We start from the raw sequence: 18,167 nt of genomic DNA, 5'->3' as shown, positions 1-18,167 counted from the left end.
TGGTGGGACCAGTTTGAAAAACAGTGTACCAATTTCTGAAAAAAATTAAGGTATATATGTGTGTATATAACATATATGTATATATGTTTATATATGTGTCTACATGTGTGCCTTCTACATATGCCAGTATATACTTATATGGGTATATATATGCCTATATGTGTATGTATACGCATATAGGTATATATATGTCTATATGTGTGTAGGTATATATATGTCACTATACATATTTTTATGTGCCACTATATTTATGATCTATAGATATGTATATATACACATCCATTTATTATATGACTTAATATACAGTAACAATAGAAAATTAAATATATAAAAGACAAGATGGGACACAAAGACAGAGTGGCGTATCTCTGGCTGTTTTGCAAAGAGAGACAGAGTAAAGGGAGTGCCATGGAGAGCAGAACTGTTTGTCCTCTGAGCTGAGGTGCTAGATGCAACTCTTTGGGGTGAAGAAAGACTACACCTCAGGGAAGAGTGGGAGGAGGGACATTTGAAAACGTGGCCTAGGCAGATTACCCTCTCTTCCTTGAGATCTGTTTATAGAAGGGTCAAATGCATACCTAGTAGCCTGCTTTCTGGTTCTAAAAGTATATAAATAGTTTGTTTCATGTCTGAGAGATCTGAGAATGTACAATTGCTGGGTTTTTGTGTTGGAGGTGAGTGGTGTAATGCACTAGTAAGTTACCTCCCCCAATAAAGAATGAAAACATAAAAAAAGAAAAATTACATTGGGATGCATGGATATGTGGGCACTCCGCCACTGTGAAGACTGAAGTGTTCCAGATTCCGGCCTCAGCCTGTGATTCACAAAACAAGGGTCCCTAGACCGGTGAGAACACAGCACCGACTTAGGAGGAGGCTCAGACAAAGCAGGAGGCTGAGTGTCCCAGACTTGGACAAGCAGTTCTTTTTCTCACAAAGTCTCATGCCTAAGGGTACTCAAGCCACTTCCTGATGGTGCTGGGCACTCAGACCCTTGGCCACCACTCCACTGTCATTCAAATACATCAAGGCAGTGATGTACTTAATAGCACCTCTGTGATTTCAAAGGCTTAATGAGTCTAAACTACTCCCAGGAAATCATTAGGCATCAAGAGGGTAAAACACACACACACACACACACACACACACACACACACACATACACACACACACACACACACACACACACACACACAAACCTCTCAAAGCTGTTGTTGTTTTTAAAGCTCCAAAAAGCTGTTGGAAGGGATTCTAGGACTTTGGAAGCACCCAAAATGTGACAACTAGTATCCTTTTGAGCTCACATCATGTAGACATCAATCTCTGTGAGCTGCTTCATTACCACTAATCAGTCCTTTCTGCTTACATGGTTGTATGAGATCAAACCATTTCAATAAAACCCAGAATCTGACTTAAATTTCACAGGCAAAGGAGCACCATTCAGAAATGAAGAGGTCAGACCAAGAAGTTCCTCACCATTCCCTTCCATTAGTAACAGGTGTTTGTAAAGACTCTTAGAACTTTTCATTGCCACTTGATGAGAACAGTGAAATTCAGAATGTGAATAGCAAAGCCAACATCAGAGATTGTTTTTTATCTTTCCCATAATTTACAGACCTGTTTCGATGAGCCAGGACCTTTAGTGTAGAACTCCTTCCTTTCTTTTCATTTTAAAAATTAGCTTATGTAGTTGTACAAAGGCGTTGCTATGAATCCAATACATCTTGATCAATGTCATTCCTTTCATCATTCTCACCCAGTCTTTCTCTACCCAACCCTTCCCTCATTCTTAATTTTGTAGGATTTACAGTGAATTCTTAACTGAATTTTCCTTATCATTCAGCTACCTCTTTTCCTTTGAACCCACCCCACTCCTTTAAAGTATTTTCTTCCCGGTGTTTGTTTTGCTGTTATTTGACTTTGTCTTTCTAAAGAATTACACTATTTGAGTTATCCCTTGAATCTACCATATTTAAGTTAATACTCTTATATATACTTGCATACTACCCAATAGATTTACTTACAAGTTTATAAGCTAAATCTAGCTTCCAAGGGAAATATGCAGTATGGGACATTCGACATGGGATGTCAAGTATGTGGATAGTAAAGAATGAAAATCTTGGAGTTTGTGATTGTCATTTCAACCAAGCAAGTTATGCAGATGTCTTTTCAACCAAGCAAGTTATGGCCAATAGCACCATCTGCCTGAAAATGTCTTAACTTGAGCTATTGCTTTCCAAGGTGTGCTAACAGTTTGCAAAGGAACTTGGCTAATGCAATTGTGAAGCAAAAGAGCTTTTGTAAATGTGGTGGGTTTTTGCTCAATCAAACTTTCAGATTATGCCAACATCTTAAGGAGGGTTATAAGACTATCCATGACAGTTTAGAACAGAAAGTGAACTTGACCTCTCACCTCCAAAGCAAAAGAAAAAAGGATGATTGGTATTATGTGTTTTAATGTGTCATTAAAATATATCAGATGAGATTTAATATAATGCCTGCTTATAGTCTAAACCAAGAATCAAGATCTGTTTAAAAAGTTTGAGCTAATTACATAGTCTTTCTGTATAACTTGTCAACCGTTACTTGCAACATGATCTTGAAAAGTTTCTTTAGGCATGGCATTCAGCATTCATCCTTCATTTATATGTCACTTCATGCTTTGGGCTCTTTCAAATAGGATTTTTCCAGTGGCATTAACTATGCACAAAACTCTAGGTACATGGGGTCTGAGAAAGGGCATTGGTAGTACATGGTCATTTCTCAATCTCTCCTCTAACAGACATACTAAATGGACACAGCAGAAGACAGAGTGACAGATGAGGACAGCAGAGAGAAGGAATATAAAAAGGGACAGTAAGGAAGAGGGTAAAGAGAGAGGTGTACAAAGGAGGGTGACACCCCCCAACCTCTCAGCTTTCAAAAGGTATCCAAACAGCCTGGTTTACCTGTTAATCTGGAATTTCACTTATCCACATTTTGGATTGTAAACAACCAACATAGACAACTTTGGTTTGAGCAAAAATACATACATAATTCAACTTACGCTCCTCTTTTGCTGCACTGCCTTGTGCATGTGTTTCTTGGTTTAAATCTTGAACTTCTACTATTAGAGCTAACTTTTAGTAACCATGCCTGTTGTGTTTTTAACACCTCTGTGGCCAACTAAGATGTTTTTCTGAATACAACAGCAAGTAAAAACAGGATGGATTTCCCACTGCCTTTAATTTAAAGTCTGAATCCTTAAAAATAGCTTTGTGGTTCCTGAGCCATCTGGCTCTTAGGTTCATCAGAGGTCAGTGTCTGTGTTCGCACAGCTTCCGCACACTGCCCTCACACATGCCCCCGAGCCTTTCCTTCTGTTCATTCCTTTGCTTGGAATAGTCTTTATTTTCCTAGCGCATATTCCAAAATCTGGCCAATTCCAGTTAGCATCTCTACTCACTTCAGGGCAGAATGTGTTAATTTCTCTATTATTCTTTAGCTATTTGCTTTCATAAAGCTCCCATTATTTCATCTTACAACAATTATTATGATTGTAGTCACAAAATTCTTTATGAGCTGTTTCTTGGTTTTTCTTTTGTGAGTGTGTGTGTGTGTGTGTGTGTGTGTGTGTGTGTGTGTATGTTAGTCTGTACTACTCAAAGAGTCTGCTGTGGAATGTGCTGTCTATAATGTTCATTAGCACCATGAATTCTGGGAATGAATACAAGTGGACAGGTATTTTAGTGATTGTAGACTTATTGAGTGACTTACATGTGCCAGGCAGAGCATGAGCAGAGTTATGTGCCCAGGAGTTAAAACAACTTGAGCAGTAATGAGGAATATTAATTTTTATAGCAAACGCACAGGATGGATCAGAGATGGGAGTGACAAATCCTGGAAGATTTGCTCTGGAAAAGCCAGCAGGGAGGACTCTTAAACAGAGAGCTATGCCTAGGAACTACAGCATTCCCAGTTCTAAACCGTCTTGGTTATACAATACATAACTGAGTCAGATGGAACCAAGAACACACGCTTAGAATAAACTGAGAGGAATATTTCACTCCTCTTCTTATGGCTTCAAATATTCTTTCAAGAGGTATGGTAGAAGTGGTCAAAGAAGATTGTCTTAAAATAATTAGGATTTCACTTAAGTAAGTGAGGTTTTCCCATCATTTTACAAAACAATTTTGCACACATAGATCACTAAAAAAACTCTTTGTTGTTCATGGATATGCATAGACAACAGCCTTCATACAACTGACTTAATTTCTTTTCTAAATGTTAGATAGATGGTTGATGGTTAAAATAGTTTTATACATATCAAAAATATACATTCCTATTTCAGTTCAACTCCAAGAGTCTAGTTTGGATAACTCTGAATATTTTCTTAAAAGCTAAAAATTCTAAGAATACTCATACTTCTGCTATTGAGCTGTTAAAAATGAAAAACAATTAATTTTTACTACTTTTTAAAGAAAAATTTTTATTATTAGATTTAAGTAGTTGTTCAAAGGAGTCACCATTTACCAAAGCAGTTTATGAATACAATATATCTTGATCAGTGTCATCCCTTTCAATTTTAACTGGAGACACTTTCTTTGTAAGTCATAGAAGGTGACAAGCATTGCCCTGAAGCATCTCATGTTCTTTCTGACAAGATGAAGACTGTGTGGCAAAGTAGGAAGATCAGAGCAAGTGAGAAATAGGAGCACAGATATTCCCTAGATCTTGTCATTTCTAAAACCATGAAGACAATTTAAGTGTTCAACTTCACTACTGAACCTCCTCTCACTATTTCTAGGCAAAGCTTAGGTGATTTAGTGCATTCATACAATTTTTGCTCAAGATGTACTTTATTTCTCAAAAATTCATAAAGCTGTTCTTCTAAATGTATAACTTAGAGTAGCCTAAGAGCATTTTGGAAAATGGCTTTTCATCTCAATAAGTTCAAGGCATTTAAATGCAGCATGAAATTTCAGAATACTGAAAATTTTACCTTTATAAGACCAATTCTGTCATCTTAGCCCACTCCAGTGGTTTTAGGATATGGAATTTGATTTTGTCAGTATGGTTAATTGTCCATGATGTCTCCCTTTTCTGTGACTTCATTTTAAGATCTATGACACAATGACCACGAAATTCCCATTAAATTCCCCATTCGATGACAATGTACTATCTGTTTACTGTCATAGCAATGGGAAATATACATCCTGAGATATTTCTCTGGGTAGACTTACTAATATTCATTATATACTATGTATATAAATATATAAATAGTAAGTATAATTCATAATATATATAATTCAAATATATGTATATAGTCATATATAATTCATCTGAGAACATCCTCCCACAGGTTTTTTAAGAAATTCAACCAATGGAACAAGTGACAAGTAGTGCATGCTAGTGTGTGCAGTATAGGAATACTCTTTAGGGAAAGTCACACTTTATAGAGTTTAATATGATATTCCTCTCTTGCAAGCTAACTCTAAACCAATGAGAAGGCAGAACCATAAAGTACAGTATGCAGTCATTATTGTTTCTGAAAATTATGTATGTGCAGGGTAGGGAACTAGAATTCCCAACTCTGTCACAGACATATTTACTCTCAGGTTGTTTTTTATATGTTGAACGTTCTTTTCCCATTGACTTCAATTTTTTTGGAGAAGAAGCTCAAGCACTAGAACAGCCTTAGAAAATCTGTCTTTGGAGGAGGGTATCCTATATGAGATAATAAAAGGGAAGTGAAAGTTTTGTCGGAATAGGACCGCTTAACAATAAGGTCTAGACTTTCTCCTCTGGCTGGAAATAACAGTGTGTGTTATATATCATGAAACAAGGAAATGAAGTAATAAAATGAATTTTCAAGAGCCACATTCATTAGTGATCACAGTAATGATAAAAGGAAATCATTAGCAAAAATTCCAACTTTATAACATCTTTTGTGATTTTGGTATATGATGCTTACCTTCCATTCCTGTAGTGCCTAGCATATAAAGCTGCTAGTCTTAGCAAATAAAATATATTTTCTTATATTCTATTAGACATATGCTTATGAAAAATCATACATTTTTTATTGTCAAGGTGATGTGCAGTTACATAAGTAAGATAATAAGTATATTTCTCTTACCCCTTCCCTCATTTTTTCCTACTTTCCTTCCCCTTCGCCCCTCTACCCCCAAGTTGTACAGATTATTTCTAGCATATTGTCTTGTGTATATCACTGTTTTATTGGTTCCCCTATCATTCTTTGTTTATCTGGATTTAAAATTTAATTGGGTGTCTTTTATTTTATCTGGCATTCCTACTAACACAACAATCAAGAAATATTTTTTGAGTGTTTTTATTTTATTTACTTGGCATAATAGTCTTTTATCCATCTTTCTAGTTTTTGCTTTTGCTTTCAGTTAGCTGAATTCCTCTACTTGAGTCAAGTGGAAGTTGGCTTGGTGAGGGAAGGGAAGATTCCAGTACACTCTGCTGCCTACTACCCTTACTATTGGAAATACACTTTTCTAGCCAGGCACTCTCACTTTTGGTGAGAAAGGATTTACTTTGGATTATATCTCACCAAAGCTAGGGGACTTTGCAGTACATACATGAGTTATATCACTGAACTTAGTTTATAAGCTTTATTATAGCAAAGGATGCCATGCATTTTCCTATTCAGAAAATACTATTATCTTAAAGATATATTATTAGTTGACTCAACAAGGTAAAATAAAAAAAGCAAAATAGTTGCTATGAAAAAGCATTAGGGAACACCACCCCCCTCCCAACTATTTCAAATAAGTCATTGGTATTCAGGCTTTCCTGGAATAGTTTGAAAATCTAGTCACCATGGTTTTTGTGAAAGAGATAGTACAAAGGTTGGCAAATAAATACACTTATTTCCTCCTCAACCCCTAGCCTGAAGAGTACTTCCAAATGAAGATAAATAAGGAGGGAACTAATCATTTGGTAAGAACAGAAAATACCAAGAAATACAGAAGGAATAAAGAAATTAAGACTCTACCAGGTTTTCCTAAACTCTTAGGGAATGGACCACCCTCCAAGAATATTTTAACCATCTTCATCACCCTTCATCCTCCATGTCATTTCTGCAATAAGAGAGAAAACCCCCCACAACTAATATCTGTTCATTTTTCATCTATTCCTTAATGCAAGAAAGAGTTAAATATGTTGGACCAAACACAGTATGAGACAATGGTGACACATGTGGTAAACAAGACAGAAATAGCTTCTTCCCTTAGGGAACTTAGCAGTAGTAGTAGAAGGAAACAGATACTCAAACTGATTACAAAAATAATTCATGATCGTTTCTATAAATGATACTTAGAGAAGGACAGTTACTGTAAGCACTATCTCATACAGAATGATCTTTGCCATCATCACTATCATCATCATTACGTACTATGTATCATACATAATACAAAATATTGCACATCTAAAATGCATATAAGACTTGGAAAATAAAAGGTTAGTAGTATTATCATAATCATACTATTAGGACTATTGCTAATATTTTAAAAAGTGAAAGGAAGTTTCCTCTTTGTAATCTTAACTGTCTTCCAAGGAAGCCATGGAAATACTCTCTTTGTACTGCTAGCATCTTGCTACATTTGAGTATGAAAGCTGAGAAGAAGAACAGAAGAGAGCAAAGTTTCTACACCTAATAAGATGACGCTGTTTATATTCCTAAGAAGCTGAATGCCATGTGAGTGAAAAGAGAGATGGCAACAGTTTCTATAAAGATGAGGTAGGATGTGTGCCTCTGTACTCTCCCCATCTTTGCTAACCTCCAACCACAGTCAGGTTATTGGTCACACCAATCATCTGTATAGATTCTTTGGAAAGATTCAATGGAAAGGAAGCAAAGTTTCATTTCTAGTTTATAAAATGGAAGAAGCAAACACAACATGTGTAGACACTAGGGCTATAAGAATACAATTAGGAAATAGGAAGGTGATAATAGGAAGGATACAAATTGTTCCCAACTATGTTCATGTGAATTGGAAACAGGCTTGGTGTCTCAGATGACAACTGCATTCCCATTGGAGACCATGAGGGCTCAGACACATCAGACAACAAGTTGTTTTGTAGAAATTCCATTTGAACCCAAATCAGACTTCAAGGTCTCTACTCTTCCTACTTGGTCATGGTCATTTCTTGTCAAGATCGGTACCCAAAGAAACATTTCTCATTTTTTTCTGAGTCTATAAGGAAGAAGTTCTTGACTGACTAGAGTACCACACAACCATTCTTGAGTCAGAGGTGCCAGCAACTCTATTTCACTGCAATGCTGAAGGTTCAAAGCACTTTCACATAGCTTACCGGCTATATGCAAGTCCACTTCTGAATTAATATCTAAATACATTGTTCTGAATAAATCTCATGGCTTTGCCAGTGTTTTTTATTACAAATTACTTGTCCAAATTGCTCCATGGACTTTATTTATGTAGTATACTTTGACAAGCATGAACAATCAGCAGGGAGCAAGTGCCAATCTTATATTTGGCTTACTATGCAAGTGTGGATCTTAGACTTGGTGTACTATGCACATACATCCTGTATGTAGACTCTGGAAAGAAAATGGGTCATAACGTCCTGGTCAAATTCCTACATTTATTTTTGGAATTATTCCTTGGAACAGTGGAGAGATGAGTTTATTTTTTTCCCTCCTTTTTAAAAATGTAGAACCACGGGCAGAACAAGAAGTTTAAGGAAATACAAATCTTGAAGTCTTAATGTTCTGCTAAACTTATCTAGCATGCCCAGAAAGCTTAATCACTAGGTAGAGAATCCTCAGCAGGTATAAATAACCTGAGGTTGCTTTTAGATTGTCTGCTTTGGTTGGGGAACTGCCAGACCTACAGACTATTATTTCAGGATTGCCATTTATGTCTCTTTACTTTGAATTTCCCATCTCTGTCTTTTCTTTGTGTCCCAATTTAGACTGTGTTTGCTTTTATATCTTAGAGGGGCCTACTTTGTTCTCAAAAATACCCTTTGAGTGCCAAGCATAGAATATACCCATGCTTTAAAAACATTAAAAAATTTAATTGTGAACTTTTTTTTTAATAGTTTTTCATTGTACCTTCAATTTTAATGCATGGAAATATCCAATATTTTACGGAAAGTATACACTCGAATGTACTATTTGCTTTCTTAACTCTTCTTATAGCAGTATTCTCAAAGGAAATAGAAGCAATCTGTCACCTAGGTACTGAATTCAGAAGATATTAAAACTTTGGTCTTCTCTTTTCCTCACTTACAAAACAAAGAAGCAAACAAAATACTCTACAGCTGGTTTTATTTCTTGATTCCAGATAAAGCAACTTAATGGCTTAAGAAAGACAATAGTTGGAGAGAGAAGAGTTGGTTATTGTATTGATGACTTTTGTCATCTGTTGGGAGACACCGCTTGACATAAATGAAAGGAGGAAGGGTTTATTTTGATTCATTGTTTCAGAGGTTCCTTATATCAGGGAAGGGAATGATGAAACAGAACAGTCACATCATGGTGGCCAGGAAGCAGAAGAATGTGAATATAGGAAAGGGTTAGGGAACCAAATAGCCACAAGTAACACTCCCCCAGTGGTCTACTTCTTCCAACTAGGACCTGCATCCTACTTTTCATCATCTCTCAATAGGCCTATCATATTTATCCATCAAAGGGTTAATTCATTGGTTAGGTTGGAGTACTCAGGACCCACTGAGCTGCCAAAAGTCATCTGCTGGAAGACAAGACCTCAATCAACAAGACTGTTGGGAGGTATTTTATAGTCACATTGTAACATCCATGGAGCAGACACACTTTCCTTCAAACTCCTTACTGCATGTGCTACCTGCATCATTTTGAGGAAATAAACTTGAATTTTTCTTATCTTCAATTTCCTTTCAGTTTGAAAATGGACATAGTAAATTTAGAGAACTCTAAGAGGGCAGAATGGAGGTGATTTTGTACAATGTTTGGTGTTTTTGTCATTATCTTCTTTCTTCCTTTTATGACTTCCGACTGCTCTGGTCATGCATTCCATGTGATTGCAGTGGGCCGTCTTTGTTTCCCTTCAGAAAGAATGGTGGACAATTGAACCAAACCTGGGGGGGGGTCAGAATTCCCATGCCCCTGGCCATGGCAACTGCTCACAACTATGCACATAATTATGCCAGATTTCTTCACTTACTCGCTATAATTCTGAGTTAAGAAAAAAAAAATCCTTTACTCGGAGTATGAAGCTGGTGGTATATGATTTGGGGAACTATTGGCAGCTAGCCATCTGCTAGCTGCTTAGAAAGCTTACAGAAGCCTGTTAAAGCCTTCTTCCAGGAGCCAGCCACAGAATATGGTTACGGTGTTTAGAAGGAGTCAGTGTGAATAAGGCTAAACAGAAATAGGTAGAGCCACAAAGAGGGAAAGATAGAGCTTTGGGAATGTCCTGCGGCCTCTAGATCTACACAAGTCTGAAGCCAACTGTACATGCTGGTTCCTGTAATTTACATTAACCATTCCCTCCTTTTAAAACAGGTTGCAATGGTATTTCTCAACCTGTAACAGGAAGAGCCCATTACAGGACTCTTCTGTTTTCTTGTATTACTTTTCAAGAGTTAACTAGAAATCATTGTCTTTGCCTTCTCTTTCTCAAGGTATTTTTTTTGGGGGGAGAGGAGGCTGACCATTTAGGAAAATTACAATTAGAAAAATGAAGATTAAGTCCATGCAATACTGTGGATAATAGTCTCATTTCCTCTTTTCTATATACAGCTATATTCACATTGACTGTTCAGTTTCAAATTCTGAATCTTTTAATCTTAATTTACATCACAGCACTACAAAGATAATACAGCTCTGTGCTTTGTGGGGAGATGACTAGACTGCTCTGGCTCTAATTCTTCACCCTTAACATAAAGTATTGAAAATAGCCCATGGAGTGATTGTAAAGATTAATAAAGAGGTAATAAAATGACTTACATGTATTCAGCTATTTCCATGTGCTGTTCAATTAGTTTAAATGTGTTATACAAATAACACTTGGAACTATATCTGGCCCCTAAAAAGGGACATGAAACCCTCATGAGATTGTCACACAATTTGCTTTTCTATTTCCTCTAGTTGGGTTTCCTATGCAAAGTCCTTTCCCTTCCTTTTTTCCCCTCCTTCTTTCCTTGATTCCTTCCTTCTTCCCTTCCTTTCTTCCAACTGTATTCATCCTCCTAAATTTCCCAATCCTCTTCTATGATCACAGAACTGGAAGAAATAAAACATAAATTATTTTTAGAAAATAGCAGGAGCTTCCATGCTGGAAAGAACAGCTTCTACTATCTCTCAACCCATAAAAGAACATGAATATGATGCCAAGAAGGAAAAATAAACCCAAAGAAACACTCAGTGCAAAGGGAGGAAAATAATGAGCCCAGAATGGCTGCTGCTTCTGCACTATACAAGGAACTGTGTTTTGATCTTTCTAGATGAGCACTATATACTTAACATATTATTGTTTGTTGACTTGCTTGTAGAAAAATAAAAGAGTATTAAGATTTTTATCATTATCATTATTATTATTATTACTGCCAATCCTGGGGCTTGAACTCAGGACCTGGATGCTGCCCTTGAGCTTTGGTGCTCAAGGGTAGTGCTCTACCACTTGAGCCATAGCTCCACTTCCGGGTTTTTAGAGTATTTTATTGGAGATAACAGTCTCATGGATTTCCCTGCCTGGGCTGGCTTTGAATGGCAATCCTCAGATCTCTGCCTCCTGAGTAACTAGCATTACAGAAATGAGCCACCGGTGCTAGACTAAGTTTTTAAGACAGAAGAAACATCATAAAGATCCCATCTCAGTTACATGATAACCCCCAAACCCCAAACAGCACTGTGATGGTGACATGTTGCTTGCTTCTAACAGCATGATTTGTGCAGCTAATGTTAGAAAATTTGCATATTATAATAAGGTCTGCTCAGTTTCCTTGGTTACAACAATCTTGCTCAGGTTCTTCATGAACTTTCCGGTGAGACAAGAAACTACGTTAGATTTTCTACCTGACTTAAGACAGGCAACTAACAAAACACCAATCTAATTTCCTCCTTTTCAACAGCTACTTTCACTCCCTTAGCTTTACCACTATTACCCTTGTTCTGTATGGTACTGTTAACTCCAGGACTCATTTCTGTCCATTCACTACCTTGTTTGTAGTCTATTTTCTATAGTGCTGTCATTATCAACACAAAGGCATACAATATTCAGGGAAAGGCAGTTTAAATTCCACAGAATAGCTAAGTGGGCAGGGATAACTGGTTTGACATCCCAGCATTTCCTTTATAGAACTTTCATCAGTAAGTGAGGACAATATTTCCTTTATGGGTCATGGTAGAAACTAACACATAAAAATACCTGAGAGCAAGTTGTTAATTCATGATTATTGTGGTGGTGATGGTGTGATGATGATGGTGATAGTGGTGATGATGATGATGACCTGGTTTCTGAACACTTTTAGGAGTTATGGTGTTTGATGAATTTGTAGGTATTTGAAAGTAATTAGTGAATTTCTTGTCTTTTTTGTTCTGTGAGACCTTATTTTATGCGATGGATATTTACTTTCTCCCTTTCATACATGTTATAAATACTGTTTCTATTTTGTTATTTGTCTAAATATTTCTTACAGAATTTTCCAGAAGCACCAAGTTTTCACAACATTGTTCCTGTATAGGTTCTGACTTTGATGCATGCGGCTCTCTCTCTTTCTCAAGTTCTTTGTTTACCACTTCAATGGATACTCATTTTATGTTGGATTTTTCAGACTATAATTTTTCCACAAACAAAACCATATGAACAGGTTTCAGACTTATTATGTATGCAATTAATGTAGACAATAATTTAGTAGTGGTATTTGTTTAAAATGGATAATTAAAAATTTAAATTTATAACAAAATGTTGAAAAGGCATAAATACTGATCTTTTCATAACATGCATATGCCAGAATGGGGAATTACAATAGAATGATTCTAAAATATATCCAAGTAGTACTTACTGTGAAAGTAAAATTCTTTGATTACTTCTTTATATACTAGAAGTAGAACAAGTAGTTCATTCCTAGAAATTGGTTTGTTCTTTTCCTACTAAATATTGCTTCATACATTGTAAAATTCCTGGTAAGTTTAGTCATTTTTTATGACAGCCTCTAACACTTATGGAACAAAACCAACACACTTTATAATGCTAGCTGTTAAGAATATAACAAAGCTCCCCCGCTTTCACTATATTTGATGTCAGTATAACATGTGGAGGAGATGGGGACAAACAAGTCGTTTAAGGATTCAGGTGGACCTGTTGCAACAATGAGAAGTACAAAATGTCATGTCAAAACCAGCTTTACAATGTCGGGGGGGGGGGGAGGGGTGGTATGATTGGGTGGGAGGGAGGGGGGAGGCTGGGAAGGGAGGTGAAGGGTAAACAAAGGAGGAGGCTGCAATGCTTGGTAAGAAATGTATGCATTATCCTGCCCATGTAATTGTAACCCCTCTGTACAGTATGTTCTCAAATAAAATAAAATTAAATTAAAAAAAAAAAAAAGAATATAACAAAGCTCAACTAGTGTTAAAGAATTATAAATGCTACTAATGAAATTAATTAGATTTAGAAGAAAATTTCTGAGAATCATACAACCCATTACAAATTTCTCTAATCTAGGTAGGGAGCCAAAAGTATATGTTTATCTTACTCACCAAATTAATCATTAATATTAATGATTAATCATCACCCCTGGACCATTTTTCCCTTTTCATTTGAAACACTTAAGAATCCTAAAGTAAGAATATACTTTTTCAGACCAAAACAACATGGCAGATTGGGTAAGTACCTCAATGGTAGAATGCTTACTTAGCATTCAGAGGCTCTAGGCTTAATCCCCAGCACTGGAAACAAACATTCAAAAATCAAAACAAACAAAAACAAAACTAGTAAACAAAATAATTATATAATGGTCAACAGTTAAGTCCACTGTAATGAAGTAAAGGTTCAAAGTAACAACTCTTCAAAATGATATACAGAGCTAATATTGAGTCATTCATTGGGCTAATTACCTATTTAGAAATATTGTCTTGAGAGTTCAAAAATTATTATAACATTTTAGAAGAGGCCAAGTAAACCGATGCAATTCTCCTTTATCATGACTATTATATCTCTCTCCTTAATAAAGGTAAATGTTTACAGATAATTAGTTGTCTAAGAGTTTATGAGTTCTACAAATTAAAGCTAAAATACTAGGAAAGACTACTACCAGCTGATCAAAAATGATCAGGAAAGCATGATTTAAACAGGAGTTGATAAAAATATTCAGTAAAAGTGTTCTTATTTAAAGCCAAGGAAAAGCAAACTTTGCTTTTTATAATGTACAGAAACAACTGGCAAAAGATCCTACCTTCTGACCTCTCAGTGACAATGACCTCAGAAATGGATGTGTACATAAAGTCTAGTGTCAGATGAACAGATATCTTGGCTTTTGCACACTTTTAGGGCTAGTAGATATGCTGGGAAATATCTTAGCCCACAACATGAAGTGAAACAAACTCAACTATAGGGATTTTTAAAAAAAAAACAAACAAAAACTGAATCAACAAAAAGGAGCTAACTCTGTGTTATCATGCATTTTCAATACTGAATAGTAAAATGATAGTTTTTTTTTTTTTAACAGTTTTACCTAGTTCATACTCTATATCTTCTTTCATAGGTACTTAACCCACTCGGGTACTATGGGAAAGAAGAGAACTTCAGAAAGAGATTGTAAGGTCCACTCCTGGATGGCGAGCAGACTCCACCCTCCTCACAGCAAAGTCTCCACCCAGTACCTGCGTTACCTAGGCAACTGGGACACCTGGAAGAGGTCACATCTGCATCCTCTGAGGTCACATCTGAATTTGATGTAGCCACACCTTTCTCTGCCCATACCCTAGATAAGGCCTAGCCCAGGCCCAGACGCCCTCTCTCTCTGCTCTTTTCTAGCTCTTTCTCAGCTCTTTCCTTCTCTTCTCTTTCCCAGCTCCCTTCTTTTTCCTAGCTCTCTCTTTCCCACCTTTCTCAGACGCCCCTTCTTTTCTAGCTCTTTTCTCTCCCTTTCCCAGCTCTTTCCCAGCTCTCTTTCCCAGGCCTTTCCCAGCTGCGTGGAGGGCCAACCTGGCCTGGTCCCAGCAGGTCTACTGAATAAACCTACCCCTTACCTGAATACCACATGTGTGGTGCTGTTCTTACTTGGCTATCTCTTTTGAAAAACCTAACAGAGATCACACATTTGGCTTTAGTTCCTATCTCTTTTTTTCCTTGTGTTCTCTCACTGTGTTTATGTTTGCCTCACTCTTTCCCCTTTCCCTTTTATTTTTTCTTTAATAAAGAGACCACTTTTTACCCCAGAAATAGCCAGTTTTGAGAATTTTACACTGTACAATCTATCACCTGGCACCATCTTTCATCAGTTTTTGGGAATCTCTGATTCTCTGGTGAGAACAAGGAATGCTTGGGAAACTTTTTTATGTGTTGAAGAAAATACTCAGAGCTTGTACTGTACTCAAAGCAACAAAAAGAAAAAGCAAAGAATGAATTCAAACACAAGGCATACATCTTTTACAAATGTCACAAGATGCTATTAACAATTAAATTGGTATTTGTTACACTGGAAGGAGTTCTTTTTATTTGAAAGCCTGACAGAATTTTGTTTTGAATAGTGATGATCATAATCCTTTGCTTGAATGTGGGAGAGAACTTTGACAAGTGTCAACTATAGTCTAAGGAAATAATGAGGAAAACCAGACTGTAGATGGGGCTAACAAAATCAAAATCTCCCCATGAAGAAAGTATAGTATATGGCTAGACTTGGAGTGATTTATTTGCTTTTATCCTAATTAGTATCATTTAGTTGCGAATCATGGCTTTAACCTCACTGCCAAAGTACTTTTCAAAGATTTTCCTTCGTGAAAACCTTGCATGTGGATAGGCATTGGGCTACAACCACAGTAGCACCTTGCTACTCTTAAGATTTGTTCTCTAAAAACTCCCAACTTTGCACAAAGTATTGATGTTATAGAGGTTAGTGCTTTGCTGGAAAGCAGAACAATTTCTAACATTTTATGATAAAAGCAAGCACATAACATCTGTAAAAGCTATTTGCAAGGAATAAAAATAAACTATTAATTCTCCACCTCTTCATGAATGTGTTTTATGCATCTTGAAGTCTCTTTTCCAACAAGCTGCTAGAGCGACACAACACATAAACAACGCAGGAGGAGGCAGAGTCTGTGCTCTGGGAATTGATGTCACCAACCCACACTGAATTGTTTACATTCGGCTCTTACCAGCCTCCCAGAAAAAGAATTCATTTTAGAAGCACCCATATTGTATTTACTTCTTTTTTTTTAAACCTCTAGCACACCTACAGTCACAATGTCTAAAAGAATAGATTACTGATGGAAATACAATACATGGCAAACATTATAAAACTGAACTGTTCATGTTGAATGAGGCTTGCTGTAATATGATTCAAGGAGGAAAATAAAAGCCCACATATAAGAAAACCCCTTTTATAAATAACCTGCTAGAAAACTTTGCCTTACTGCTTAAATAAGTACTAGACAAGTAGCTCAGGACTTTTACCACTAACAATCAAGGTGTCCTCTAAGAAAAGTAGACCATTTTAAAAGACAAAATAAGGGACTACTTTCCTGAGTCTCACCTAGAGCTAAAGACACAGTAATTATTATGCTCTTATTTCTTCCTTTCTAGTTTTCTTTCTTTGATTTACACTCACACACAGGCATACACACCGTGGAACTACAACAATTCAAAGCATGTTCAGGCTTCCAACATTTTAGACTTTGCAATTAAGAACAGATGAAATCAGAAGCAGGGGAGTTAGGAGAAGGGAAGGAGAAATGTGAAATGTGTCCTGTGCCCATGAAGGGGTGGGGGTGGGGGCAGCAGTGAAATTCCACCCAGTAAGTTATGCTACCACAGCCGAAGTGAGAGAGTTCAGTTTCAAAGATCCAATTAGATCTTACCTGGTTTTGCAGTTAAATGCACCAACGTGCCCCTAATTCTTCATCAGGAACACTACATATGCTGAGAGCGCTAGTATTTGACCTTACACATTTCCACAGGAGAAGCTCCCAAGTAACCTTTAACTTCAATAAAAAGCTGTGTTCATTCTTCTCCTAGTCCTCAACACACAGCAATCTAATACACCTCATCATGTGGTCCGTTGCTATGGTAGCAGCGAATCCAGCTGCTGAAATACAAAAGACTGACAAAAAGTTGCTTTTTTCCCCTCCACCCACCCTGACAAAGTCAGATTTTTTTTTCTGTATGACAAGTCTAGTTTGAATATGTTTCTCTTGCTGACTCAACTCTATGAACAAGGGGGGACAAGACGTGAAAAGAAAACCAAATAACAGAATAGAATAAAAGGTCTCCCACAGCATTTAAGCTAATGAAATCACCACTAATCTCTTGAAATACTGATCATTATCTCCTACGAAGTCTGCCAAATGAATATGTTTAAATGCCAGTTACTAAATCGATAGGAAATAATCTCACAGCACCTTTAAAACATTAAAAAATACATTAATTTATTCAGTAAACACAGATGCTGAGAACATACATCAGTTATATATATGAAGGGCTAGGTTCAAAGTATTTTTTTTGTTGTTGCTTTGTATGTCCCTCCCCCATGGTATAACCCCTGCTCTCACTGTATTTGATGTTGGTATAATTTGTGGAGGGGAAGAGCAAAAACAAATCGTTTAAATAGGGATACAGGTGGATCTATTACAACAATGAGATGTACAAGTTGTTATGTCAAAAAATGAACTTTTTTACAACTTTGGCAGGGGGGTGGTGGTGGTGGTGGAAGGGGTGGAGGGGTATGGGTGGGAGATGGGAAGGGGAAACAAAGGAGGAGGCAACAATGCTTGATAAGAAATGTACTCACTATCTTGCCCATGTAATTGTAACCCCTCTGTACAGTATTTTCACAATAAAACAAAGTAAAAAAAAAAAAAAAAGGTATTTTTTTTCCTCCACAGAAGAAACTTTCAATCCTAGCTTAGATGTGGGAGGTAAACTTCTTCACTTTCTTGTTATCAAAGTCCAGTATTTAAACATTAGTTCAACAGATCGGTTTCAGTTCTATTTGACAAT

At 36.7% G+C, this 18,167-nt stretch overlaps 1 protein-coding gene across 1 annotated transcript in view; it reads right to left on the bottom strand.

The window, feature by feature from the left end:
* The window catches only part of Dtna (dystrobrevin alpha), a 154,089-nt gene extending 136,927 nt beyond the window's left edge, over positions 1 to 17,162 (bottom strand). Inside the window, 1 exon segment of the mRNA XM_042675101.1 lies at positions 17,030 to 17,162. The gene's annotated coding sequence lies outside the window, so the exon portion shown is untranslated.
* Positions 17,163 to 18,167: the final 1,005 nt, after the last annotated feature.

This window comes from Dipodomys spectabilis, unplaced genomic scaffold (assembly GCF_019054845.1).
Source record: "Dipodomys spectabilis isolate Male_0828 unplaced genomic scaffold, ASM1905484v1 ptg000024l, whole genome shotgun sequence".
Classification (NCBI taxonomy): Eukaryota; Metazoa; Chordata; class Mammalia; order Rodentia; family Heteromyidae; genus Dipodomys; species Dipodomys spectabilis.
The sequence above is the reverse complement of the archived record's forward strand: the minus strand, read 5'-3'. Positions and strand labels throughout refer to the sequence as shown.